Genomic DNA, 27,610 nt, shown 5'->3' on the forward strand with positions numbered 1-27,610 from the left:
CCGGGCGCCCGGCGGCAGGGGGAGCCGCGCGCCGCCCCCGCCCCCCCGAGGGGCCGCCGCCGGGGGAGGGGGCAGGGGGGAGGGGGGAGGGGGCAGGGCCCGCGCTGCCGCCCGCTCGGCGCGGCGGGGCCGGCCTGCGGCTGCCTCCCAGCGGGCGGCGGCGGCTCGGAGGCGCTGCTCACGGGTCCCGCCGCCGCCGCCTCGGCCGGCAGGCGGTGTGTGGCGGCCGCCGCCGTGGGAAGCGAGGCGACGGGGGGGGGGGGGGCGAGGCGAGCGGGCTGCCTCGGGCCTCCGCCGTCCTTCCCGGGCGTTGCCGTGCCCCGCCGCGGAGCGGGGCGCCGCGGAGCGGGGAGCGTGGGGCGGCCTCGGCGCCCGGCGAGCCTCGGGCTCCGGCGCTGTGCGGTGCGGACCTGCCGCTCGTGGCCGTGGGAGCCCCGCCGCTCCGCTCACGGCATCGGGACGCGTTCCGGGGCCGCTGTCACGCCCCAGCCCGGGTCAGGCGTTTCCTACTTCTGAATAAGCACCGAGCTTCGTGAAAGGCAGCGGATGCGCTCGGGGGGACAGGCCACAGCCCGGGGGGCTGGCAGGGGGGCTGCCTCTCTCCTCCGCTGCGGCCTTTAGCACCTGATTTTCGCAGATTTAATCCGAACAGGTTTGAAAATTTGCATGGCTGTTGTCTGATTCTGACCGGTATTTTGGGGAAGTACTGACAGATAGATGCATTGACTGCCATTGACAACTCGGCAAACGCTGAAAACATCTGTGCGTGTCCTTTTTTAAGGACTGTCACTGAGACGTACCCCTGCCACTGGAAGTCAGGATGTGTGCGTTAGCATCACCGCTTCCCTTTCTATGGAAATCCCCCCCCCCCAAGCTGTTAAAACTGTAATAACACACAAAAATTTGGCCAGTAAAGTTCACTATACTTTTGCAGGAGCCAAGAAGCTTAAACTGTCGCTAAGTTTGTCCATGTTTGGAGCTTATTCCAGTATCTTATTACAGTATCTACTTGTAGGGTTTGATTCTTCCTAACTTCTCCCTCCCTTTTTACCACTGGACAAAAAGTTGGGAGTGTTTGATTCCGTGTTTGAAAGGCAGTACAGGACTCCTTCAGCTACGGGGTATGGATGTCATGAGCTACTGTGGTGGGAGTTGCTCACAGCAGAGAAACCACGTCTTGTACATGGTGCACTACTGTGCATTTAAGATATTTTAATGCAGGGGAGTGAGAAAGAGGTCGAAGAGAAAAGCAGCTGAGCAGTGGGGGCAGTACAGGGAATAACCCAGGGAAGGACATAAAGGTAGGGGCTAGCCTGTAAATGGGAAGGGACTGACAACCAGGGAAAGCTAGGAATAAGAGATGAAGCTGGTTAGGGGGTAGAGTGACAGTGGAAGGGTGCAACGCAACACTCAGTGTCAGGCAATATAGAGGAAAGATCCCAATGGGTCTCCTACAGAATCTAGAGTAAAACCCAGGATCTTTGAAACCTGACATGACTGCCGTTCAGCAAAAGGCTGTGAACACAAAGATCTTACCATTTCACATTTGCTCTATTCCCCCTCTAGTGGCAGATCCCCACAGAAAATACAATGCTTCTTGGTGCATTTATTGTTTTGTTAGTGGAGTCCAGATACCTCTGTGAATCCAAAAAATCCACCTTTGCTGTGATTTACATAAGATGTCATTTTCAAATTTCCTTTTCTTAAGAGGGAAATTATATTTAAATCTAGCAAGCTAACACTAAGATTACAAAAAATATCCTCAGGATTTGGAATAGTATGATTATAGTTGACTCTGAAGCTTTTGTTCATCTTGTGCATGATCAAATAGATATTATTTTCCCTCTGTTTTTCATGAAATATTTACCTGTTTCATTGAACAGGGTAATGGGGTGCCTAGAGGGAAAAAACAGCATTCTGAACAAACCAGCCTGCTGCAGACCTTCTGTTACACTTGTTAAAAAAGTCAGAAACTGATGAATGAGACTAGTAGCACAGAGAGACAGTAGTGGTCAGGTGGCTAAGAGAACAAATGTTGCCACAATCACACCCTGTTCTCCTCTCTGTTAGAGGGTTTCTGGGTGATACTATGTCACATGAACTGAAATACCAACAGAAAGGTGGTAAGGGTCCTTTGCTTCCTGGATTCTGTCTCAAGACATGCGTAATCTAAATCACAGAAATATGCCAAAGCTGCATTTGCAGCTGAGGTCAATGAAAGCAATGACATTAGACCCTTCCTAAAAGGATCTTTTACACATAAAACCGTAATGTATGTAATCTATGATTTCTTAGAACATCACTGAACTGTAAAGAAATGAACTGTTCTGCTGTTGGTTCATTGTTTCAGTGGTGTATGTGGAGCAATATGAGAGGTCACAAGTTATGATTACAGTAAAACTGTATTTTGAATCATAATAGTTTCAGGGAGAGCAGTCTGAATAAACCAGGGGTCAAGTGGAGACTATATCTGGTCTTTTATTTTAAAACTGTGTCATAATGTACATTTGAGGGGGCAAATGCAGGTTACTTTAAAACTGTCATAATGTGTGTGTGGACCAATTCAGGTTTTCTAGGCAACATTGTGACATGTTCTTTTCCTATTCTTGTGGTCAGAGATTTTTTTTCAGGTGACACTTAAGTTTAGATACCGTTACTTGTTTAGATACATGCTCTGTTCTGTTGTAGTAGATACACTGTAGTATTCTAATGTTTAATAGCTGATAGATAGGATAAGGGACTCAGGTAATGTGGTCTAAGACAAACTTTTAATCCAGCATCAATAACTCTGGTATGGGTGGTATCAAAGACAAGAACTACAACATTTCCAGTTCTGGTTTGTTTGGGTTTATGGTGGTTTTCTGGTTTGGGGTTTGGTTGGGGGTTTTTTTTCATACATAATGTGAAATGGATATCAGTATGATGCAGTATTAAAACCTGTGCAGAGTTCTGATTCTCCTAGAGATGTAGTGCTTGTCCCCAAAAAATCATCTCAATTAGAATTCAGGTTTCTTTGTTAGATGCCTGAAATACACAGAGCAGGTAAGAAGTGTTAGCCTCAGAAGTAAGGCTCAAAACCTGGAGCTGTTCAAAGAACTCTCCTGTGCAGTCAACAGAAAACACTAAGGACAGTCATTTGTGTGAAACCCTGCCCTTTCCCAGGATTTAGGCATGTTGATAAGTGACTGGAAATGTATATTTTCATCTACTTGGGTTATGTAATTTTGAATTTTTCTTTTGAATATGGATGTTCATAGTTTATTTTTCAAAGATTGACTATTCCCACTTTTGTAGCGTGGAAAGTAGAAAATGGTGACACCACTTTTATAAACTAACCATGTTTACATAAAGCTGTACATACTTACTTCTGTCTGTAAGAAGCCATAAATAAATACATATCATACATATTTTTATATATGTGTGTAGTTCACATGTTATGTCAATATTATGTACATTTCAGTACTGGCAAGAATACAATGTTTGAACCTTGGTCTCCTTTTTCTCATGCCAGTAACCTGTGTGCTAGGCTACAATATAGAAGGTGGATATAGCAATATTTCCAACATAATTTGGTTTTTTCTTTTCCAGTTATGTGTACCCATTCAGGATTAAATGGGAACCTGAGCACTGAGGTTGGAAAAAACATCTGCAGAAGTATGGGACCAGAACTGTAGTCATATGAAGAAGTTTCATCTTAAATACAGATAAGTCTTAAGTCATGGGCAGCTGCTGAACGGACTTTTTATAGTTCTCGGTTTTGGATTTGGGCACCTAGAGTTTGTCTAATCCCTTTCTTAGGTCTCAAATTCTTTTTCTGGATCTAACCTCTACTAGAAAGCAGAGGAAACTAGTTTTTCAATAGTTATTTTCTTACTGACCAGGCTGATGGTATCTAAATTACGTTTTCCACTGCAGAGTATGGAAACCTTATCTCTGGCTGCTAGAGAAACTGTGCAGTCAAGTAAACTCTATATGTGAAGGGATCTACCACGCAAAAAAAGGCAGAAAATTTAGGAATATTACACAGGTAAAACCTTTACAACATTCTTAACTGCATGCTAACTCATAAGAATGGATAAAGATGTAATTCTTGTTGTTAATAATACTGTAAGAAAAAATCTGCAAAAGCTTTTACGGTCAAAAGTTTGTTTCCACACCAAGTCAATGAATATTAAATCAGAGGTTAAGAGATGTTATGTCTATTTTGAATTATACATAACTTCTGTAACTAATATATATATACACATCTAGTTCTTAGAGACAAATTATTTTTTTTAGGGTACTGTAAGCATATCATCATGATATAAAACCATTGTTGGATTGGATAATTGACCAATAGTTTTTTTGAAACTGTTATTTGAAACTTGTTTGAAGTTATTTGAAAACTGTAACTAGCCTCAGAAATTTTGTAGGAACAAAAGAATTTGGCAAACTTTGCATTTTGATCTTCAATAAACTGATTTTTCTTATTTGCTTATTGAATCAAATGCTTATACATTAATGTCCATCATTTGTAGCAACAGTTGAAATGTAAGAAGAGGAGACAGCTTCTTAAATCCATAGCATACTGTGTTTTATGGGCATTTGTATTTCTGAGTATGGTACAGAAGGGCTAAATAATTTTTAGTTAGCCTATGATAATTCTTATTGGAAATGGAAGTCAGTGTTGTTACACATTCAAAACCAGTTGTGGTTGTCCTAAAATTTTTATTTCTTCTGAAGTTCCCTTGTATACTAAGCTTTTTGTGAGTGCTTTTCAATAATACAAAAACAACTGAGGTAATAGCATATGCATATATGCATGATACTATAATGAGGAAAACCTGCAAGGTATAATAATTATGGACAGTACATTTTGATGTACAGATACAAGTGCATAACTGAGAAGAATTCACTTTTATCAAAATTTGTCCTCAAGACATGAGACCCTTCCTGCCTTCCTTTGCTTTTTTCCACTAATGTTTTGGGATTTAGATTTGGTACAGACATAAGGACAATTCTCAGTTTCATTTTCTTAAGCAGCTTACCTTGTCTGAACATACATTCCTTTTTCCTTTCCCACTTCAGTACCTCTTCAGGCTGTGGATACAGTAAACTGCATTTGACAAAGATGGAATCCTAAAACCACTTCTTTCCCAGACACATGAGAAGTGGTGGCTGGGAAACAGTAGGTGACAAAGCTACACAGATACTGACCAAGAACACATTGCTCAGAACATGCTTATACTGCCCATAAGGTCACTGGAAGGCAAGGGCAAAAATGAAGGTACTATGGGAGTGAAAGTTAGCTAAAGTATTGTGTGAGGGAAGAAAGGGAGTAAATTGGAAACACTGTAAAGAAGAAAAGCAGGAAAAGCAGGAAAAACAGAGGGAATATGAAGGAGGAGAGGACTATTGTGATCAGAGATGTTTAATATTTTAGATACAGCTATAGAAAAACTATCTACAGAAAACTAAAAAAAAAAAAATCCATTAGCTGTTCATGGAGGAGCTCAGTCGAGTTAGAATTATTGTGAGCTTCCTTCTCCCTTTTCTGTTATTTTTCCCCTCTCTTTCCTGTTCACTCTCCTTCCTCTTTCCCCTCCCCCTCTCCTTCCCCTTTTTAAACCAACAAGGCTTCACATTCCTGCCAGGCTATTTTTATTTGATATTTCCTCAATGTCAGTTAAATCACTTCTATTTAAATGCAAGTGAAAAATCAACCAGGAAACAGTTTAGCAGTGCCTCATTGCCTACTATTAGTATCATGTAGCAGTACTTGCCAGTCTTTGCATTTATTGAAGGTGTAAGGCTCCAGACTGCAAAAATCAATCAACTCTCCAAGCAGTCAGGTCATTCTTCTCTAAAATATTAGTAACTATTGAAGGAAAATAAGACATTGCTTTCATCTCCATTGAATTTCTTTGCTAGTTTGGGGTATATAACTTTTAAATATTGTGCTCAATAGTTTGATTGAATCAAGGACCAGGATCATGTAATTTTTAAATAAATCATTAGTGTGTATCTATATAGAGAGATACATTTAAACACTGATGGCTTTAGAATTAGACCTAGTATAGATATTGAAACACTGTATAACAGAATGGAGCATCAGGCAGTTCACAAAGCCTCTTGTATTTTCTGAAGTTAATTGCTGCAGAAATTTGATTTTTATAAGGTACTTGTGTATCTCTGGGTTTTTTGCTCCCTTACATACAGAATTTGCCTCCAGCTGCTTTTAGAGGGCATGTTTTTAAATACATGTTTACAGTTTCTGTCTTTATTTAATAACATCTTATTTAGAGAGGGAAAAATGGTGTGGTACTTCCTTGTTAAAATCAGAACGCTGAAACTGTATCTATGCAGAAAGTTAATGTAGAGGCTGCCAATCAATTCCTTCCATTACCCTGATAGTCTAAGTAACTCAATCATATTAATCTGTTATAGATTGCATTTAACTGCAAAAGCATAGAACAAAACAAATGCTAAATGCATGTCAATTAAGGTTCATAACTCTCTTTCAAATCTGTGGAAGACTTTTTATTTGTTTACAAAGAACAGTGCTGCCCATTCTTACAGGTCAAATTAGAAGTAGATGATCCCTCTCACCAAGTGCTGTCTGACAGCCTTTTCCAGGCTTTTTCATGAACCGTATGTCTCAACCTGTATAAAGGATATTTGTCTTAAGCACTGAGTTTTTCCTAATGGATGGCCAGTTTTCCCACTGACTTTAACAGAGCCCTTTTCTACTGGAGACCCTCAAACTGAACAGTCTTGCCTTAATTCTAGATAGGCTGAGTCAAACCAGCTGGGTTCTAGCAGACAGCTTCGCAACAAGTGTTAATTTAATTATCATGGCATGACAAAAATCTAAAAGTTACCTTCAGAGAGATAAAAGCAAGCTCTGACAAGCCACATGTTGTTAAGTATGGCTAAATATGTATAAACCCACAGGAAAGATTACTGAAGTTATTACAGAATAATAATATCCATTTTGTAACAAGGAATACTCAAATAAAAAATTAAAAACAAATTAAAAATATATTGGACAAACCTTTTCGTGATGAACCTAGTCATTACACAATGTATCAATGTATTTTTGCAAAATAAAAGAATGCCTTCTTTATTTGCTGAATGTTACTGGATATCTGGTTTTTATTTGTGTACTTAGTCATGTCTTTAATTATATGGACATTCTTTAAAAAAACAGAATAAAGACAAGAAAAAATGAACAATGTATCTGCTATACATGTATTTTATTCTCAAAAGCTGTTTCTTTCAGTGTCCAATACAAAGCAAAGATGGAGCACAGAGAGAAGTCTTTATTGTAAACAACACAGCACCGGATATAAGAATAAAGCATAAACTGAACTACGGAAATAAAATCTGAATGTTGTAGAAGAGAAGTTTGGGGGACCTTTTCCAGTGTCATTCAGTTCTCAAGAAAAACAGTGATCAACCAGAGCTATTATGTAATACTAGAATTACATCTCCAAAAGAGGTATAGTCAGTTTTCTGCATCTCCAAGTATCATAAATGTACTAAATACTCTCTCTAGAAAGCATAACAGGAATGCAGTATTTAATGAAACATAAGGAATATAGTAGTATCCTCATTCTCAGCATTATCCACAACTGGGAAAACATTCTGGGAAATGCATATGCTTAAGTGCAAACATAGTTTAAAGGGAATAAAGCAACAACTAAAGGGTGGAGATAAAGTTCTGCATTAGCAACATCAAAGTAAAGAGCAGTGTCTCAGATATGTTTTAAGATGTCACATGGAAATATCAATTTAGATTTTTAATTAACTAACATTTAATGAATATAAAAAAGCAAAGAGCAACAAAAATGTTCATCAGAGCAGCAAAGGTTTTACTTGGTAAAAAGGCCCATTACAAATGTAAAATTAGTACCATCTACTTCAGAAAGTCTGTTTTATCATTTTAAGTTTGGTAACAGAAATAAATGTAAATCAAGCTTAGCTTATGTTTTGCTGATGTATTCATTTAAAAGACAATCTTGACCATCTGACTTAGCCTCTAAAGTACAAAAAATTAGTAAAATATCAGACATCTATATTCATGTAAAGATTAAATGTATTGAAGACATGTTTCATTCTTTTTGAACTTTTACCTGGGGCAAAAAAGCTAATTGTTATGGAACCTCACTAATGCTTTCATGTATGTTTTGAATCCACAGGTATTAAACCATGTGCTGTAAGAAAGCAGCTGAGCACATCCACAGCTCTCTCCCACATTATACAGTAACAGCCTAAATAGTGAGGATGGTCCAGAAGTATATTTGGTAGTGAATATTTTGCTATGCTTTGGAGTGATGCCTTGGAATGTATGTGAGCATATGGGAATGTGTTAGTTCATGGCCCACCTTGATAGAAAATAACTGCTCATTTCTACAGAAGTTCTAGATCTTTATTTGAAGAGATAATTCACTGTAACTTCAAATGCAGACAGCCCTAGGAATATGTCAAATGTTTCTAACATTTGGTATACAAACTAATAAAATCACAGCATATATTTACAGCTTTACTTTTCTTGGAATAATATTCACAATATGGAACAAAATTTGCATATGTCTATTGTTGCTTACTGCCTATTGAAAATAAAGCTTCAAAACTGCAGGAAGAAACTATGTGTTTTTTCAGATGAGATTCTGGCTCTTATTTTTTCCTTTGATCCCTTTTCAGTTCGTCTGAAAAGTACATCATGAAAAGAACAATACTAATGAACTTCACCTTTTGAGAAGTATCTTTTTCTCTTGGTTGATACAGTTGACTATGGGCAAGAAGGTTGTGAAAAACTGTCCTTAATGTGTGAGGTTCTGTAGAAAGCAACCAAAAAAACCCGTGTAGGCACCCTGACTCTAAAAAGCCAATATGTTATTAAAAGAAGACAAACAAAAATGTACAAAAAGTAACAAATGTTACAGGAGTACAGATTTCGCTAGTTACATTCCTTCACATTAAACTAATCCTTTTTGCCTTCCTAAGTTTCCCTAAAGCCTCCTAAAATAGCTACCTTTGATGCTGCTAACACACATATCTCACAAATGTGCTAAAGATTAATTGTAACTGAACCAAGCCAATAATATGACACTAACCAAAGGGATGGACAGCATGTCTCCAGCTGCCCCAGCACCCCCTACAGAAGGGGAGTACTTTCCACAGTCCCTGGCTGCTGCTATAGGCTGTTTGGGGTTGAAGGAGGTCATGTCAGCCATACCATTGCTTAGCTGGTTGAGATATAAACAGAAGCTTTTGCAGTAAATGTGTGTGCATTTGTGTGTACACTACAAAGCAATGGACACTTAAGGAACAATAATGTAGAAAAAAAATGAACCTTTAACAAGATGGCATATCGCTATATGTTGGAAAACAGAAAGAATGGCCATTAACTTGTCAAGCACCTTGCAACTTCCTCCCACAAGTCTATTTTTGTGTTCAATTTGCCACATATCAAACTCCATCAGTAAGGAGGTAGACATACTAAGGGCTACTGGGCAGCAGTACCCCTGTGCAAGAGCTCTGTAGGATGTTGAAGTATTAACTGTAAAAAAACAACCCACCACCAGCACCAAACAAAACAAACAAATAAACCACCAGAAAAAAAGGTCTTTTTTATATGCTGTAACATATTGTAACAAGCTTATATGACCCTTGCAGTACATGACCTACATTGTCAGGAGGTGCAGCACTTGGTTGCATTATTCCACTACTTCATGTCACAATTTAGAAAGAAAAACAAAGAAAGATTTTAGCACTATTTATACAGTTCTGGTGAGGATGGCCCCACAGTTCCTGTGGGAGATGCATGAAGGAAGAATTTTGTAGCATGGTGTCCTACAGTTACAGCATTTGAGAGTTTTAGTTTGAAAGTGAAGAGGGAAAGGTAGGAGGAAAGAGAGAGGCTGTTTCTGTTGGCAGCAGAACAAATAAGCCTTAGTTTCTTACCATTTTCCTCCTTCTTTCATTTGCTGTAATTTAATAAAGGGCAAGCACCATTTTCCACAGTGGGGGCATTTATTACCCTGTCTTTCCCTTAGGAAGTCTTATGTATTTAAATAGCGATTAAAGTAACTGTGAACCTTCGCCATCAGAATGTCATTAATCAGACGTCTGTCTTTGACCTCACTGTCCATTTTTATTAATTCTGTAAGACCATAATATCTTTTTTATCATTGTTTTTCTGCAACATCTGATTCATGCTTGCTAGTGCTTTTAAAAGTTACAGAAGAGAGAGGACATATGAGCCTTTTTACTATAAAATCTTATTTTTCCTCATTAAATAAGAAATAGTGGAGAGATTTTTGAGAAAATATTGTTCTCTGTCATATAAAGATTTAATAATAACTGTAGTGCCTTCCGCCACCACAGTATAGAAGATTGGAAACAAATCCTAATAGAAATATATGCTACCAAGTACTCAAGTACTGCAACTATCCTCAACTCCAGTGGTCCTCAGTTATCAAATGGCATTAAACAGGAATCGCTAAGTAGTTACGATAACATCCTGACATTGTATCTTGGCTTTTCTGTTGATAATGTTGCATTTCTTCCGCCAATGGTTAATTAACAACTTAGCTCTTTCATCTCTTTCTTTCTACTGTGAGGAAAAATGTGTGAATGATGGGGAGGAAATTATCTCCCAATCTCCTCTCTGCTGGAGGCAACAGGGAGAGGATTGACTTCTATAGCTTTTTCTTCACAGCATGCTAACTGCATCACAAGATTCACATGCTTGTCAGCCTGACCATGTGTGCTTCATGACCACATTGCCAATGTCAGCAAGAGGCAAGACTCAATTGGCACTCGCTGTGGTGATGACAAGTAATACAGGTGTCTGATCTGTGTACAGAAATTCACACACTATCATTTTACTCTTATATTTGTAGAGACGGATTTAATTTGGTTGCTCATGCTCATCATCATAGAAGGAATCTGTTCAAGTCCACAAATGTCACTTCATCAAAGTCACATGCTGCAGGTATGGATCTTTTCCTTTGTAATTATTAGGACCAAGGTCTGCTTTTCAGAAGGGAAATCAGTTTTATAGAGTTTGTGTTTCACGACTTTGTTCATTTTCTTGCTAGAAGACAACAGCAGAAACCACGCACCTTGCTTAAGGGACAGAGAAAATGGAGATGCAAAAGCTTGTCCTTTATAATAGTGTAACAACTAAAAAGGAGCATATGAGCATGCATATATAGATCAGGTACAAGATCTATACAAAAACAGAGACCTCAACAATAGGTGGGACCACTTAAGGATATAAATTTAAGATGAACAAGCACTGGCTTAGAACTTTTCCATGAAGAAAAATAAAATTAAGACATTTTTATGAGGAGCTTGCTTAGTCCTTTAATGACAGTATGCTCATACAAGAGTATGTCTTGTATGGTAATGGTCTTGAAGACCCTGCTCAGTGTATACTGACAAAGGAGACTGCAGATTAGACAGGTGCAAGAAAATTCTATCTGGTGCGGTGGTTCTACTAGTTTATGCCTGCTGTGCTTTCAGGAAACCTAAAAAACCCATGGTGCCCCTCAGATGAAGCTTTGTTTTGATGTGTGTCAACCAGATAAGAAATAATTTAACTATATGGTAATAGTGAGAGAATGCATATTCAACAACACTTACAACATTTACAATCTTGAATGAGAACACTTTAGAAAGGATTCCTGGTTTGGGATAGAATTGCAGATAACCATTATGAGAATATTTACATTTATGCATTTAAACTGCACAGCAAAAACACAGGCTGAATTATGAAGTTCCATGGAGTACTTTTGTGCTTCCAGTTACACTAAAATGATGTATATTATGAACTGTGGCAATGGCTTTGTATTTGATGTGCAACTTATCGATGTCTTGCAAGCTAAAAACTCCCATCTATTTGCCATTGTTTAAATTCTTTGATGCCCAGGAAGTGCACACGTAACTTGATGAAAGCACATGATAATTTAATTTTCTGAATCATAGTGACAATACAAATAATCAGCATTTTTTTTTCTTCTTGGCATGTTTTATTAGATACAAATAACACAGCAAGACCATTCAGTTATTAATGTGAAAATTATGTATTACATAGAATTAGAGGCAATCTTGGAATTTAACTTTGGTTTAAAATCAAGTTCTTTATTAGGATTTAAAGTACGTTTAAACTGTTACTTCAGCTACATAAACACTAAACTAGAAGGTAAATATTTGAAAACTGCTTTATAGTTAGAAAATCAAGTGATATTAGTTTCTGGTTTTAGAAACCATAAACAATCTGCCACTATCATTTACTTAATCGTATAGCACTAGTCTTCCACAGGGTGAGTTGTGGCATTTACTGAATCTTCTTCAAATTTAGGATAAAGTGACTGGTGGATCTAGAATGATAATGAATTAGTGGTTTTGAAGTTCTTACCACCTAGCAGGAAGAACCTTTCTTGTTAATTTCATCATGAAAGAGTTGTTAGGGATATGCCTAAAAAAAGTTTCTTAGATGAGAAAATAAAGCTTTATTCCAGAACCAATTTCATAGTTAAGCTGAGGCAGCAAATCTCTGGCTAGATAATATATTTGCAGAACTATTCTCTTTCCCTGTTTTTTAAGACATCCTGCTTTATTTTTATGTCTTTTATTTCTACCAGTGCTAATGCTAACCAATACATTAATTGATATTTAAGGGTTAGCCTTTCCACCTTCACCTAATTTCAAAAGAGTGGTAATTAAAGTCTACTGAATCACAGCTCAGACAGGGTGGGAAGTCAGGCCTTTAACTTACCTAAGTTGTCACTAATTCTAACAGAGTCAGTCTTGCTGTTTACCTCATTCCTGAATTTACACCACCTGTCTTGTGCCACAGCATTAAAGGTCACCATGGTGCATGGTCAGTGCAATCAGGCAACCAATGAAGCTGATACTTAAGGAAACAAAAAATAACTTGTTTTGAGCCAGCTGGGTTCCTGAATCCAACTGTCTCTGCAGAAATACTTCTGCTGGCATAAGCAAGAGAACATAAGTTTATATTGGCTTAAGCTGAATATTAAATGCCACCTTTAATTGTAAAGCAGTTTAACTGGCAAATAAAGATAAATTTACTTCCAGTTCTAACCCAGGGATGCAGTGATCTGAATTTGAGTCTATCTGGATAGCATGTAACAGTCAAACATGCAAGACTGAAATTCATTACTGGGTTCTGGATTTGTGTGGTTACTCCTGACTAATGAAAAGCTATCAATAATTCTATTCTGTTGTATCCTGCCTCTGCAGAGCTAAGATACATTCTAGACAGCTTAAGCCTTTTGGGACAACTTTTGCAGAGTCAAAGAAGAAAACAATGTGAATTTTGAATTCAAACTGTCATAATGGATTAACAGAGCATTATATATTTCTGGAGTTGGATTATTTCTTTGAAAGAAATACAATATATTGTAAAGCATCCAGAATAAGTTACAGAAAGTTGAATATCATTGAATTGTTCTGATCACACAGGATTTCTGCACTTATGGAGTTTAGAAATCATCTGCCTAACTATTCAAAAAGTATAGAACTTAGTGAAGCTTAGTGAAACTAGATAATCTATCTAAAAACAGCTTGAGTTCTGGAATGGAATTAATTCATCGAAACATACTTGAAAAGCTACAGAATTCTGGTAGAAAAATAGAAACAGATTATTTCTTTTCTCACCTAGCAGTTGAGAGGGCAGTTCCTAACCTTGACCCTAGACCAAGTGTCTGAAAAGATATGTACAATATTTTTCTGAAAGTATCCAACTTGCAATAAAAAGAGGAAAATCTGACAAATCTTAAGAAAACTTTTTATAGAGTTTTAGAGCAGAAAACTGCTTTTAGAGTGATCTGTCAGTAAAAGTAAATTTCTGAAGTTTTATTACTGCTACCTGTTCTCAGGGACTAGATAAATCTTTAACAGAATTGGGGGCACGGAGAAGTTACTTTTAATTTGCTGAATGAAATAAGTTATTAAACTCTTTCTATTAAAAAAATAGCTGAACAATAATAACAAGTCAAGTCAGAGCCTTAAGTAGCATCTACAAGTCTATGCAGAGCCTTATGCTGCCTTACTTAGGCTCCTTTTAGTATGCAATTCAATAAACACCCATCAAAATATTAGTCTTCCTCCAAAGGAGGAAAAAAAAAAAAAGAAAACCTTTGAGCCAGATTTGGCTACAGATGGCATAGAGCTGTGACCGGAGCAATTTTCAATTGTTTGATTACTCCTGGTTTCAGCTGGGGTGCAGTTAAGTTCCTTCTCGGCAGCGGGTGCAGCTGTGCTGTGGCTGTGCTGTGCGAGCAATGCTGACAGCACACGGGTGGGTTTGGCTGTGCCCGGGTGGTGTCTATCCTCAGTCAGGGACTTCTCAGTGTCTCAGGCCCGGCCAGCGAGAGGGCTGGGGGGGCACGGGGAGCTGGGAGGGGACACAGCCGGGACAGCTGGCCTGGGCTGCCTGAAGGGATATTCCATACCATGGGACGTCACGCTGAGTATATAAACTGGGGGAAGAAGGAGGAAGGGGGGGACATGTGGCACTATGGCGTTTGTCTTCCCAAGTAACCGTTACGCGTGATGGAGCCCGGCTGTCCTGGGGATGGCTGAGCACCTGCCTGCCCATGGGAAGCGGTGAATTAATTCCCCATTCTGCTTTTCTTGTGTGTGTGGCTTTTGCTTTACTTACTAAATTGTTCTTATCTAAGCCCTCGAGTTTTACATTTCTTTCCAATTCTCCTCCCCAGCCCTCTGGGTGAGGGGGAGTGAACAAGTGACTGCCTGGGGCTTGGTTGCCGGCCGGGGTTAAACCATGACAACTGCCAAGTTCTGCAAAATGCCTGTTCAATCCTTGTAAATGAATAGAAGTTCATAGATTCCATAATCTTCTCTTCTTGGTTTCTTTTTTATAATGGAAGGCTTTGATGTGATTCAAAACCTAGACAAGTTAAGCAGAGGTCCTGTCACTCTTGGACTATTTTCTAACTAAAACACTACTTTACATTTAACATCAGTTCAGGAATAGATTTGTTTTTAGCCTTGTGAAATAACATTACTATTCAGTTACAGAAAGAATTTCACATGTATCTAGAAATGTATAAATATATATTTGTAAATGTTAGCAAAGGTAAGATACAGTCAGTGAAAGAATGTATACTGCAATAGCTATGTGGCAATTGGAAAGCTGTGCATTCAAATACAGTTTATCATTACAACTACTTTTTTTTAATGTTGATAATGGCAAGTGTGGCAGAAGTAAGATACTTTAGGGAATATCAACAAGTTGAAAAATAAATTCTTAAATAGATAAGAACATTATCAGTAGCTTTTAAAGAATAATTATTTTTTTATTGTTTTGTGGGCTTTTTCTGCATTACAGTCAGCCTGGACCTGTCTTTGCTCAGTAAGACTAAATGTCACAGGTATGTTACATTCCTCAGTGAATTATTTTAAATGTCATCATGTAATCACAGAACGGTTGGGGCTGGAAGGGACCTCTGGAGACCATCTAGCCCAAGCCCCTGCTAAAAGAGGTTCACCCAGAGCAGGATGCAAAGGACCATGTCCAGGCAGATTTACAATGTCTCCAGAGATGGAGATTCCACAACCTCTCTGGGCAGCCTGTTCCAGGGCTCTGGCACCCTCAAGATAAAGTTTTTCCTCACATTCAGAAGGAACTTCTTGTGTTGCAGTTTGTGCCCGTTGCCCCTTGTCCTGTCGCTGGGCTCCACTGAAAAGAGCCTGGCCCCGTCCCCCTGACGCCCACCCTTAAGGTGTTTGTGTGCATTGGTAAGATCCCCTCTCAGTCTGCTCTGCTCCAGGCCAAACAGCCCCAGCTCCCTCAGCCTCTCCGCATCAGGGAGATGCTCCAGTCCCCTCATCACCTTCGTAGCCCTCCGCTGGGCCCTCTCCAGTAGTTCCCTGTCTCTCCTGAACTGGGGAGCCCAGCACTGGGCACAGCACTCCAGATGTGCCCCACCAGGGCAGAGCAGAGGGGGAGGATCACCTCCCTCGGCCTGCTGGCCACGCTTCTCCTGATGCCCCCCAGGATCCCACCGGCCTTCGTGGCCACCAGGGCACACTGCTGGCCCACGGGCACCTTGCTGCCCACCAGCACTCCCAGGTCCTTCTCCGCAGAGCTGCCTTCCAGCAGGTCACCCCAGCCTGTGCTGGTGCCTGGGGCTGTCCCTCCCCAGGTGAAGGACCCTGCACTTGCCTTTGTTGAGCTCCGTGAGGTCCCTCTGCCCCAGCTCTCCTGACCAGGTCTCCCTGAATGGCAGCGCAGCCTCTGGTGCATCAGCCGCTCCTCCCGGTTCTGCACCATCAGCAACGTGCTGAGGGGACACCCTGCCCCTTCACCCAGGTCACTGGTGAACAAGCTGAACAGGACTGGGCCCAGCACTGACCCCTGGGGAGCACCGTGAGCCACAGGCCTCCAGCCAGGCTCTGCAGCGCTGATCACAACCCTCTGAGCTCTGCCACCAGCCAGTTCTCAGTCCACCCCCCATCCACTCACCTGACCCACACTGCCTGAGCTCACCTGTGAGGGAGTCACGGGAGACAGTGTCAAAAGCCTTGCTGAGGTCACGGTAAACAATATATACTTCTCTCCCCTCATCTAGGGGACAGCCAGTCATTCCATCACTCAAGGCTGTTAGGTTGGTCAGCCATGGTTTTCTTTTGGTGAATCCATGTTGACTGCTCCTAATAACCTTCTTTTCCTCCACTGACCTGTGGTTTCCTGGGTGCTCCCTCTTGCCCTTTGTGAAGAATGGAGTGACATTGGCTTTCGTCTAGTCCTCAGACACCTCTCCTGTCCTGCGGGACCTTTCAAAGATGAGGGAGAGCGGCTCAGCAATAACACCTGCCAGCTCCCTTCGGCACTTGGGGGTGCATCCCACCAAGGCCCCTCGATTTGTGGGTATCAGGTTTGCTTAAGTGACCTCTAACATGATCCTCAACCAAGGGAAAATCTTCCTTTCTCCAGACTTCCTTTCCTGCCTCCAGGGCCTGGGAAACCAGAGGGCTGGCCTGGGCAATGAAGGCTGAAGGAAAGAAGGCACTCAGTAACTCCACCTTCTGTGTGTCCTTCCTCACCAGGGCACCCACCCCATTCAGCAGCAGGCCCACATTTTCCCCAGTCATCCTTTTCCTACTGATGTACTTGAAGAAGCCCTTCTTGTCCTTGACATCCCTCACCAGATTTAATTCTGAATAGACCTTAGCCTTCCTCGTTGCCTCCCTACATGTTCTGACAACATCCTTGTATTCCTCCTAAGTGGCCTGTCCCTATTTCCACAATTCATAAACTCCTTTCTTCTGGTTTGTTTTTTTTTTTTGCCAGAAGCAAATTGCTCATCCATGCAGGCCTCCTGCCCACCTTGCTTGATTTCATACTCATAGGGATGCACAAATCTTGAGCCTGGAGGAAGAGATACTTGAATATTAGCCAGTTTTCTTGGACCACCGTACTTTCTAGACCCCTGACCCAAGCAGGTCCTGGAAGAGACCAAAGTTAGCTCTCCTGAAGTCCACAGCTGCAGTCCTACTTATTGCCCTGCTTCCTTCACGCAGGATCCTGAACTCCACCCTCTCATGGTCACTGCAGCCAAGGCTGCCCCCAGCCTTCACATCCCCAACCAGTCCTTCTGTGTTTGTGAGTACAAGGTCCAGGAGCACACCTTGCCTTCTTGGTTTCTCCACCATCTGCACCACAAAGTTATCATCAATGCCCTGCTGGAACCTCCTGGGCTGTGTGTTCCCAGCTCTGCTGTCTTTCCAGCAGGTATCAGGGTGGCTGAAGTCCCCCATGAGAACCAGGGCCTGCGACTGTGAGGCTGCCTGCAACTGTCTGTAGAAGGGCTCATCAAGCTCCTCTCCCTGATCAGGTGGCCTGCAGCAAACACCCACAACGGTGTCCCCCGTGCTGGCCTGCCCCTTAATGCTTTACCCATAAGCTCTCGACTCGCTCTGCATCCACCCCCAGGCAGAGCTCGATACATTCCAGCTGCTCCCTCACATGAGGAGCAATTCCACCACCTCGCCCCGCTGGCCTGTCTTTCCTAAAAGGTACATAGCCACCCATGGCAGAGTTCCAGTCGTGAGAGCTGCCCCAGCGTGTCCCTGTAATTGCAACGAGATCATGGCCCTGCGACCACACACAGATCTCTGGTTCTTCCAGTTTATTCCCCAGGCTGTGTGCGCTGGGGTACAGGCAGTGCAGAGAGGTAATCCAGCACGCGGCTTTCCCAGGAGGGATGCAAGAAGATCCAGCATAGCCATGCCCACGCTTGAGGTGTCTGGCCTTCTGGTACTAATTTTAGGAGCTGGGGAACATATATCTTACAGCTTGCTTATGATTAAAATAAAACAAACAAAAGCAAACTATTTACCCATGACAGCTGGCACACTTGCTCAAGGTCTCAGCAGAATTAAAGGTTACGGAATCCAAATGATATTTCCCACTCTTACCATTGCACTGGTCATTACTGCAGTGATTTATCAATGACACTTTAATTCTTTTAGCACAATCTGTCTGTATGCATACAGTTCTTTAAATAATTCTCATGCATTTACCAGTTAATATAAAACTGGTCCTCAAACATAAGATAAGAGCTTTGTTAGTATATTTACGTTTATGCAATGCCTAAGCAGACAAAGAACGATATCTCAGTTTAAACATTTCTCCCTCAGCGAGGCAACAATACAGCTATTCCTGCAGAAGAAGCTTTGCTGGTCCAATGTTTTAATCCTGCTTCACAGGGCAAAGTGTAGTTGAAAGCCTGGCTGTCAATTCCCAGCACAGCTTTGTGGGAACAATGCCGGCTCCACCTCGCTTTTATGCTGTTATATTCTTCAGCAAAAATATTCTGTTTCCTTAAAACATTGTTATCCACATATCCTATTGGCAATACTGTGGGTTTTTTCTTCGTATGGGAGGTGGGGAAGCCCAGAGGTACAGCAGGACAGAGTCTACGCCAACTAAAGAGAAATTGAATGCACCAGATTTACCAAGATAAGCCTGAATATTCCTATTGAGATATGCTTTTTTAGGTATTCATCACTGACATGTTAAATTGGAGCGCTGGTACCTTTCTATTAGTAATAATGGACAATGGTCTGATCTGAACTGAGCGATGTCCTTAAAATGGAGCCCATGGGAGAGAATGTTAAAGCTGTAAATGCAAATGATGTTGAGAGCAAGAGTTAAACGCTTGGAAACATCTCTGGATACAGTAAAAAAGGAATTGGAATAGATGTGATGCAGAAGTGGCTGCTTCATGAATATAGACAGCTTATTTTCTCCAAAATCCTTTCTCCACCTTCTACTCAAAATGATAGCTGTATGTACTTTCTTGTTTGAACTTGGACATTTATTTTCATTATAACATGGTACTTGATAGCAGTCAAAAATGAGACATGTTTTGCAGACATGTTCGCTAAGTAGTTAAGGTTACACTGTAAAACTGAGTAGGAAGGACTGATCTTTAGTACTTAAAGAGATCTTGCATCTTGCAGCGCAAAAGACTTAAGTGTCAAGAGTGCTCTATTGATCAAACTATCAGCAGGCTTACAGCACAGCAGCCACTTGACAATAGAGAAAAAAATTACTTCTGTCCAGGTAATGTAAAACCCTTCAGCGGGTTTTCATTCTTCCTAGAAGTATACCTATAGTCTTGCTCTGGCAGAAGATAATAAGAACTGCTATGAATAAACTTACTGTCATTCGCAATTATGCTCTGTGCGGACTATTAAACAGCAGACAGCATGCTGGCAGAAGCCAGTCTCCTACATCCTGATAACCTGACTAAACTGTGTAAGAATTAAAGGCTGGCCATTAAACCTAAATGACTGACAGGTATCCATGCTAGTTCCACCACGTGTTAATCAGTGTGCCATTTTGCGCCAGGACATAAATGCAGCAGCTCGTTTGCTGGGGCTCTCTTTGGAGTCCCAGTTGCCCAGCTGTGACTGCTGCACAGATCCGCTTTCAGCTTTTCTCGTGTGTTCCCCACAGTCTGTCCCAGGACCTGCCTTGCAGTACTACACTAGTACGGTTACTGGCAGTTGAACTGGGTGCTGGGCATGCTCCTGCCTTGCCTTGGCTTTGGCTTTTACTTCTTGGCCTTGGTCTTTTGTGATTACAGTCCTTACTTCTAGTCCTTGTATTTGTCCTGGTCAGAGCAATTGCTGTGACAGTCCATGCTTGCTTATGATCTTTTAACATCTACTGCATACGCTGATAATCTTGCATATTAATACTCCCACTTTTTAAGTAATATTTTCTAGATAATTCTAGTTCAAGTAAAAAATGAAAGTATTTTCTTTGTTCTGAGACATGTAGCTGTCAAATTTTCCAAAGCAGTTATTCCTTTTCATATTGCATAATTTCATGTTCTGTGAAACCATCATTTTAAATCTTACCTTGTCCATGTAGCAAAATATTGGCATACCTCAGATTGTTTGACACCCACAAGGAAACTGAACACCTTACCATCAGCCTTGGAGCTAGAATGTCCTCTGGGCCTCACAAGTGTTATAAAATGCAACCATGCTGCAACGGCAGGACTATCCTAAGCATAAGGCATTTTTAGCCTTCCTTCATCTTCCAAAGATACAGGCCACAACCTATGCTGGGTCAGGTGATAGTTAAATGTTACTCTGAAAATGATGGTTGTCTTTCCTGATGCTGTCATTCTGCAAACAGAAAAGTACCTCTCACCCTCTCAATATATATGAGATAATTTCACTGATCAATACAGCATTCATGTTACTAGCAGCAAGACATGTTAAGAAAGATAAATGGCAGTAAAAAGAATGGAAACAGACAGATTTCTTGGAATTTTGCCCAAGTACTCTGGCATATTTTGTGGAGCTATGCTATACATTATACCAAGCCTAAAATATAGAGAAAGAACAACGCACAGGATACTGCATCACATGCTCTTCTATGAGACACAAGGAGGCCCTAGCCCAAAGCTATATATATTTTGCTATAGTCTTTTTCTACCAGGGCTACATGAATCTGGGAAAGGCAGCCAGCTTTGATTACACTCTATTAGAAGAACTCTTCTGGCTTCATTCTGTCTGCTGGTAAAACCTCCTAGACAGTAGACAAGCATTTCTTAGGCTGAAGTGCATGATCCAAGCAGCCCTGGAAAACGAACCTCTCTGGGAAAAAGAACGTAATTCTTCAATATTCTTGCCATTTTTCACCAGCATTAAAAATCTGTTGACAGAAGGGAAAAGATGAGACTATTAGAATATTGATACATTTCCTCCATATTTTCATGTGCTTTGCAACTTTCATTCTGGTAGTATGACAGCTAAATCATGCTATCTGATGAACCTAAACAGGTTGTGAGTTTATCTTAATAAAAATACTTCTGTTAAAAGCAAACCTATTTATCTAATTACTCAATGCCTAAAGAAGTTTCCAAGGAGGAATGCATTAACATAACTATCTTTCTAAAAAGTTGCTGTTTTGAATCAGCAAAAGTGTCATTTGAGGAAATTGATATAGTAAGAAAGTATGTACTCGTATTTAAGGTTTGGAGAGGCTGTAGAAACACAGGACTGTATCACATTTATGTTCAAAGACTAAGCAGAATCCAGTATGCCTGTACCTCCACTGCAGCAGAATAATTCGCTATTGATACTAGACTTCGGTGCCTCTGAATTCTGAAAACAAAGCTGTGCTTCAAAAAGTCAGCAGAAATGGCAATGTCTTGCAATTCAAGCTTTTGGATGTTATCCAACGCATTCACTTTACAACATGATAAATATTATCTTAGCGTACTGCATTGACCTGTGTTACTTTTGTATTTTTCGTAGCTCGTGCTTAATGAATTGCCTTTATCTCGCCCATCTGTTTTCTTTTTTTGTTCAGTTATCAAGTGCCATTTACCATGAGCGCAGATAATAAAGTAAGGCCCATTCAGTACTCTCTAAACAAGCTGGACTTCCACAGAGATGTGAAAGAGAGGTGTAACCTTTCATCAGATTTCATAGGTCTGAACTAAATAATACATGTGTTTGAGTAGCTGTTAGGCTCAACATAGAAAACTGCTACTCGCCTCCTGTTTTGATCATGTCCACTGAATAATGAAATGAAAACAAGAAAGGATTTAGCTATGGTTTTCTTTAAAATACATTCTTGCTAACAATACTTTTAGTATGGCTTATGCTGAATGTATTTTCTTCACACTGAATTTATTATGGGTAACATAAATTAGTACTTATTATATGAATGTAAACAGTGCTATGATTTTTTTCTTGTTTTTATGAATGGTACTATCATTTTGTCTAATACCTCATGCATTTATGGAATAAAGCACTCGTTTTTTGAAAAAAATGACATCACATATTAAATCTAAACACTCATGATTTAGAAATAATCTAGAACATCAGACTGGATACTAAAAGTATAAATTTCTTTAATTTTACTACAGTAAGCCTCTTGTGTATACCATTACTGGCAATGCTGGCTGTAGTAATTTGGTCATCTTGAGTCACTCAGACCATTCCAAGGGTTCTTTTCCACAGCAGTCCTAAGAGGACATGATCAGCAACTTGCTCATGCAGATCCCCTACAGAAATTAGCATAACAAAAGATAAAAGAAAATGTTTTGATTTTTTTTTCCCCTCTTAGAAGTCAGTTCTGTCAAATTATCTTCATCACCACATGTTTTTTCCAGGGTCTGGTTCAAAATCCAAACAAGAGCATGGGAATTTTTCAGAGGAAATTTTTTCAGACCTGTATTCCATTTGTTGCCTAATTCTCTTCTCTCTTTATCTGTGCCCTATTTTAGCACTAAAGAAGCTACGAGTTATATAGGCCAAGACAGATGTCTATCATGTATCTAATAAGAGTTTCAGTTCTGTTGGGCCTATTCTTTCCTAATAGGAAAAACAAGTACTGTTTAAAGCTAGTGGAAGAATGATGGAACAGCGCTTATTGAACAGTAAGAGATACATACAATTAGGATAGATCCGATTAGGTGTGCATGAATGGTGATGCTTGACACTTTCTTTTCACTATCAGGGGATTAATCTAGTTTCTGTGGGGTATAGCAAAAGCAATAGTTGTTATACCTATAGTTGTCATAAATGTTTTAAGGCTATGAAGTGTAGAGAAGACAACAAAATACACTTAAACCTTTATTAAACCCTAACCTTACCAAAACATCAATATATCCTAGAAGTTATTAAAAATTGATTAGGCTTACGATCTGAATCTCTCATATATGAGGCTTCCTATTCAGTGGAGGAAAAAACAGTGTGCAGGAAGGAAGGTGCCTTGGAGAGACAGAATGCCTATTTCTCCCTCTTCCCTGGAGGCTTGGTGCCTCTCCATCCAGAACCTGTGCTCAGATTTAACCTTCATTTTATTTATGCTTTGTGCTTACTTTCCCCCCATTTATATGCAGATCTCGTTCTAAAACTGTGAATTTCAGATTATTTTAAAATAGCCTTAGTTAATCCACTCTGTATTTTCATAAATGCAATAGCAATCTAAAGTATGCTGACATAATGTATTAAGTCTGAGGCTTTTGTATTACTAGCCTTCAGTTTATTCATAGAGCTGGTTTATATCTCTTGATATCATCCCATATCAGATTTGGTTTATCTTGCCTTTTCCCCTGGACATGTCCAGTACTTTTAGGAATATTTCCAAGAAGGTGAATGCCGTAGTCTACGGTAATAAACTTTTTTTTTTTTTTCTGGCATTGATTTGGCATATTTCTAGTAATCTTTCTAAATAATTCACTGGCATAGTTCAGCAACTTCCAGGGAACATTTCCTTTCAATATTCCTGATGAGACCATACTATTTTTGCATTTTTGATCTACACTGTCTTCTGTCCCCCACATTCCGTCATTTCACACCAGGCAGGCTGTGCTTCAGCAGCTTGGTATTTACAGTCCACTGCAAAGCAGTCATTTTCTCAAAGACAGATATGTCAACAGCTGTGGACTATGGAAGCACATGGGAAGATAAGTCCTTTGTGTTCCTGAGAAGCTGGGCCAGGGTCAAGGCTATTCAGGTCTGTCTAATTCCCCATTTACTGGGCAGTTTCCAGATGAGTGGGACTGGTAGAGTTTCAGGGCATGCATAGACATACTAAAGAAAATCAAGAGGGCCTACGTCAACGTCCAGGGTCAGGACTGCACACCCATTTCAGCTCAGTGTCAATATCTGCATTGAGCCGTGCCAAACTAAATCCTTAGACAAAGGTACTGCGGAGTCTCCCAAATGATGAGAAAGATCTGGAAATCAAAGGACTGCACCTTAGGAGTCTCTTCTACTCCAAGGTACTATCTTCCACTGAGATCACATCAGCAATGGATGGAGGAACTGTTGCTGCCCATCATTGTTAGTACCCCCAGACCCAGAGGTGAATTCCAGTGCAGGGGCTCCTCTGATCAATGAGAACTGGGTCTTCAGAAATGAGAGTCTGAGAGCTCCTCTGCTCCTTGCCTCCCACAGCAACTGCAGGAGGCAGAAGCACCAGCTGCTGAGAGTTACCTTCTTAGCTGCCGGCTAGACCACACTGCAGGGTCCTGCCACCGCATCTCACCTAGTGCAGTCAAAGAAAACAGAACCACACATACTTGTCTGCCAAACAAGAATGACTCTGGCAAGCATTTTTATATGGCGATGTATGTGCGCACATACTAAATCTTCAGTCCTCCTCTGCTCTGCACCCTCCCAGTAGACAACATGGTAGCAGTCTTGGAAAGTGATACTGGATAGCACAAGATCCTTCACTCACATGTATTTCTGAAAACAACACAGAGCTGATAGGTTAAAAAATAAAAGGATTGATCTGATTTATATGGCACATGGACATGTATTCAGTGCAGTAGTTTTCTCTTCACTGTGGCCCCCTTTCACTGCTCAAGCCATTTTTCTTAGCCCAGGCTCAAGGGTACTATATACAAAACCAGCAGCCTTCTCCTCAGCCCAAAGCTGCTTATCACATCCCCAACATCTTCCCCATCTTCCAGACAACCCTATCCATGCCTGATGGCCCAGCATGCCAGTAAGGGAGCGTCCATGCCTGACCCAGTACTGTAGAACAATGTGGTCACCATGTAGCTCCTTAGCCATGACAGGGCCTGGATGCATGAGAAGTAGACACACACATCCCAGGAAGGACTTCTTCCAGTATCTACATTTAAGGCTTTCCTTGGATCCTAGTCTTCTAGTAGAACATGTTCATGGCAGCTAACATGGCACCCCACAACTCAGGTGAGGTGTGTTGGTATATTTTTGCAGTCTCACAGGTAGGGCAACAACAGGAACAGCATACAGTGACTGGAGCAACCCAGCCACAGCTGGGTTAATGTACCCCACCATACCTCTTACTCCTGGATCTACATGGGCAGCAGCATGGCAGGTTGCTGCCTACCCACTGTGAATCTGCATGATGCTGAGCAACGGCCATGTGCTGTGTGATAGCTTCAGGCAAGCTGGATGATGCAAAGGGCAGCTAATAAGCTAGCATACTCAGGTTTTTCTAAAAAACATATTCTGCTTTGCAGCCGTCCTTTAGCAGCACCAGCCAGATGATTGAGTCACTACAATACAAAACAGGCTCAGCAATGAGCACTGGGAGCCTCTCATGGCTCCACTCATTCTCTTCCTAGCCCCCTTGCCCACGCCTCTCTGCCTCTCTTCCTACAGTCTTGGCAGCAGCCTGTACGCAAGAGGCACATGTCGATCAGAAAGCATGGCCCAGAATAGCTCCTCTGCTGGGAAATACTGAGATTTTTTTGGACCATCCCATCCTTACACTGACCTTACTAGAGTCAGTGCTGCTGCGTGCTTCTGAGGGATGCGATACAACTGGGCTTCTGCTATCAAGCACGGTGAGTGTAAGAAGACCAGCCTGAGTGTCCATCCAAAGCTGGTCATTCTTTGCTATTGAAGTTTTATCATTTGTAATTCAATATTTAGATTATTTTTATGCCATTTTCATTTATTTTCTGCTTTAAATTAGCATATTTTTTAACATTTGTCTATGAAAGAAAATAAAATAAAAAGGTCAAATATTTATTTAAATTTTATGGTAACATAATTTTTAAGGAAGTATAAAAATGAAAATGAGTAACCTCAATATGACCATCCGCTGAAATTGAACTTTTTATTTCACCAGCCAATTAAGTTGTTGTTTTTCAGATTAGAGATGGATGTTTGTTAATTGTTTTTGCTTACTGTTATTTTGCCCTTATTCTGTGGGAAAGTGGCACCAAACTCTCAATGTGAATTCTTCCAACTTTATACTAAACCTTACATTATCCTTGGAAAAGTATGTAATTTTCTTATTTTAAAAGTGATTTGAATTTCAAAATTGATCTCTGATCTGCCACCTTTTTTTAGTGTTCTAATAAATCTGTAAAGGTGCTTTCTCAACATTGTTCTCCCCTTTTCCTTGAAAATATAAAGCTGCCAATTCATTAAGGTCCAATAGTTACATCTCAATGCTTTCTGCACTGAACCCACGTGCAGATCCATTCTATACACGTTCACCTGTTTGTCTTATTTTTGTAGGCAATTCATCAGGCCTGTTCCCACATATCCAAAACCTGTGATGGGCCACCATGTAACCAGCCTGGATTGTTTAGCCAAGTTGTGCATTGAAGCAAAATCTTAAGTTATGAAAGAAGACTTCACCTGGATTTATATGACTCGGAACACCTGCCACAACAAATCTGTGTTCTCATCTCCTATGTTTATCGAATAATCATCAACGTGCATGGCAAAGCTAACCAAACCAAAATGTTTCCTGAACATGGCAGATGAAAGAGCCTGCAAAAATTCACCCCGTTGCCTCTCCCTTACTTCTTCTTTCCCTTTACGTCTGTCACTACTGCAAATTCCTCCATCTCCACCAGCCACACAGATAGTGCCAGGCTGCTCCTCAGGGCCGGGGGATGCTCCCCTCGGGGCCAGCAGGGAGCAAGGCAGGCCACCAGGGCAGCCAGCAGCAGCCTCAGCCCAGAGCACCAGGCACCTCCATGGGTGCAGAAATTCCCACAGTTTCAGCAGAACTGGTTGGGTTATAAATGTTACTCTCTGCTCTGAGGATAAAAAGCAATTTTCATGAATTTTCTGCATGAAGCAGCAGAGTTAAAAGCTTTGTGTGCTCCTGTCCTACAGAGTTATAGCCAATTCCCTTAGTTAGAGCAGGTGTGCTGGGTCAGTTATTTCAGGATCGGGTCACAGAATGCACTAGTGCTATACACGTTCACCAAAAGCTGCTTGCCTCCAGTTTGCTGTCCAGCATCAGAAACAACAAATAAAATGTGGCAGGTACATTTTTATCTATCTTTATCACTAAATTTTGGAGCAGCCAAATACACAAATTAAACCTCTGTGAGAATCTGAGTGTGCATTAGCTATAGTATACTTCAGTTAGGAAATGGGACTTGCTTGGACTTCATATAATGTGTCTTTAAACCTTTTTTAGGCTTATGTTGTCAATACTATTCATGTTTTACAGCAGAGAGGGAGCAATAGCTGGAAGTAAACTCTTTCTATCTTGGCCAAACAAACGGCAACTGCCGTGGAATGGCATGAAGTACATTGGAGAAGCCTGACCACACAAACACAG

At 40.8% G+C, this 27,610-nt stretch overlaps 2 long non-coding RNA genes across 6 annotated transcripts; one reads left to right on the forward strand and one right to left on the reverse strand.

Annotated features, from left to right (window-relative positions):
- The first annotated feature begins 190 nt into the window (after window positions 1-190).
- On the forward strand, window positions 191-27,610 carry LOC119141730. 5 transcript variants are annotated; one of them, XR_005102021.1, is made up of 6 exons: window positions 240-652; window positions 3,589-4,027; window positions 7,262-7,480; window positions 8,181-8,285; window positions 10,890-10,981; window positions 26,548-27,610. It is a non-coding gene; the product is annotated as an uncharacterized LOC119141730 (long non-coding RNA). The 5 variants fall into 5 exon arrangements; XR_005102019.1 differs by lacking the exon at window positions 26,548-27,610 and having other exon boundaries at window positions 242-652; window positions 10,890-11,104; XR_005102022.1 differs by lacking the exons at window positions 10,890-10,981; window positions 26,548-27,610 and having other exon boundaries at window positions 250-652; window positions 3,589-3,708; window positions 3,918-4,027; window positions 8,181-8,751.
- Window positions 10,870-20,272, reverse strand: LOC119141732. Its single transcript, XR_005102023.1, has 2 exons — window positions 18,384-20,272; window positions 10,870-11,111 (listed from the first exon to the last, which is right to left on the reverse strand). It is a non-coding gene; the product is annotated as an uncharacterized LOC119141732 (long non-coding RNA).

This window comes from Falco rusticolus, chromosome Z, assembly GCF_015220075.1.
Source record: "Falco rusticolus isolate bFalRus1 chromosome Z, bFalRus1.pri, whole genome shotgun sequence".
Taxonomy (NCBI): Eukaryota; Metazoa; Chordata; class Aves; order Falconiformes; family Falconidae; genus Falco; species Falco rusticolus.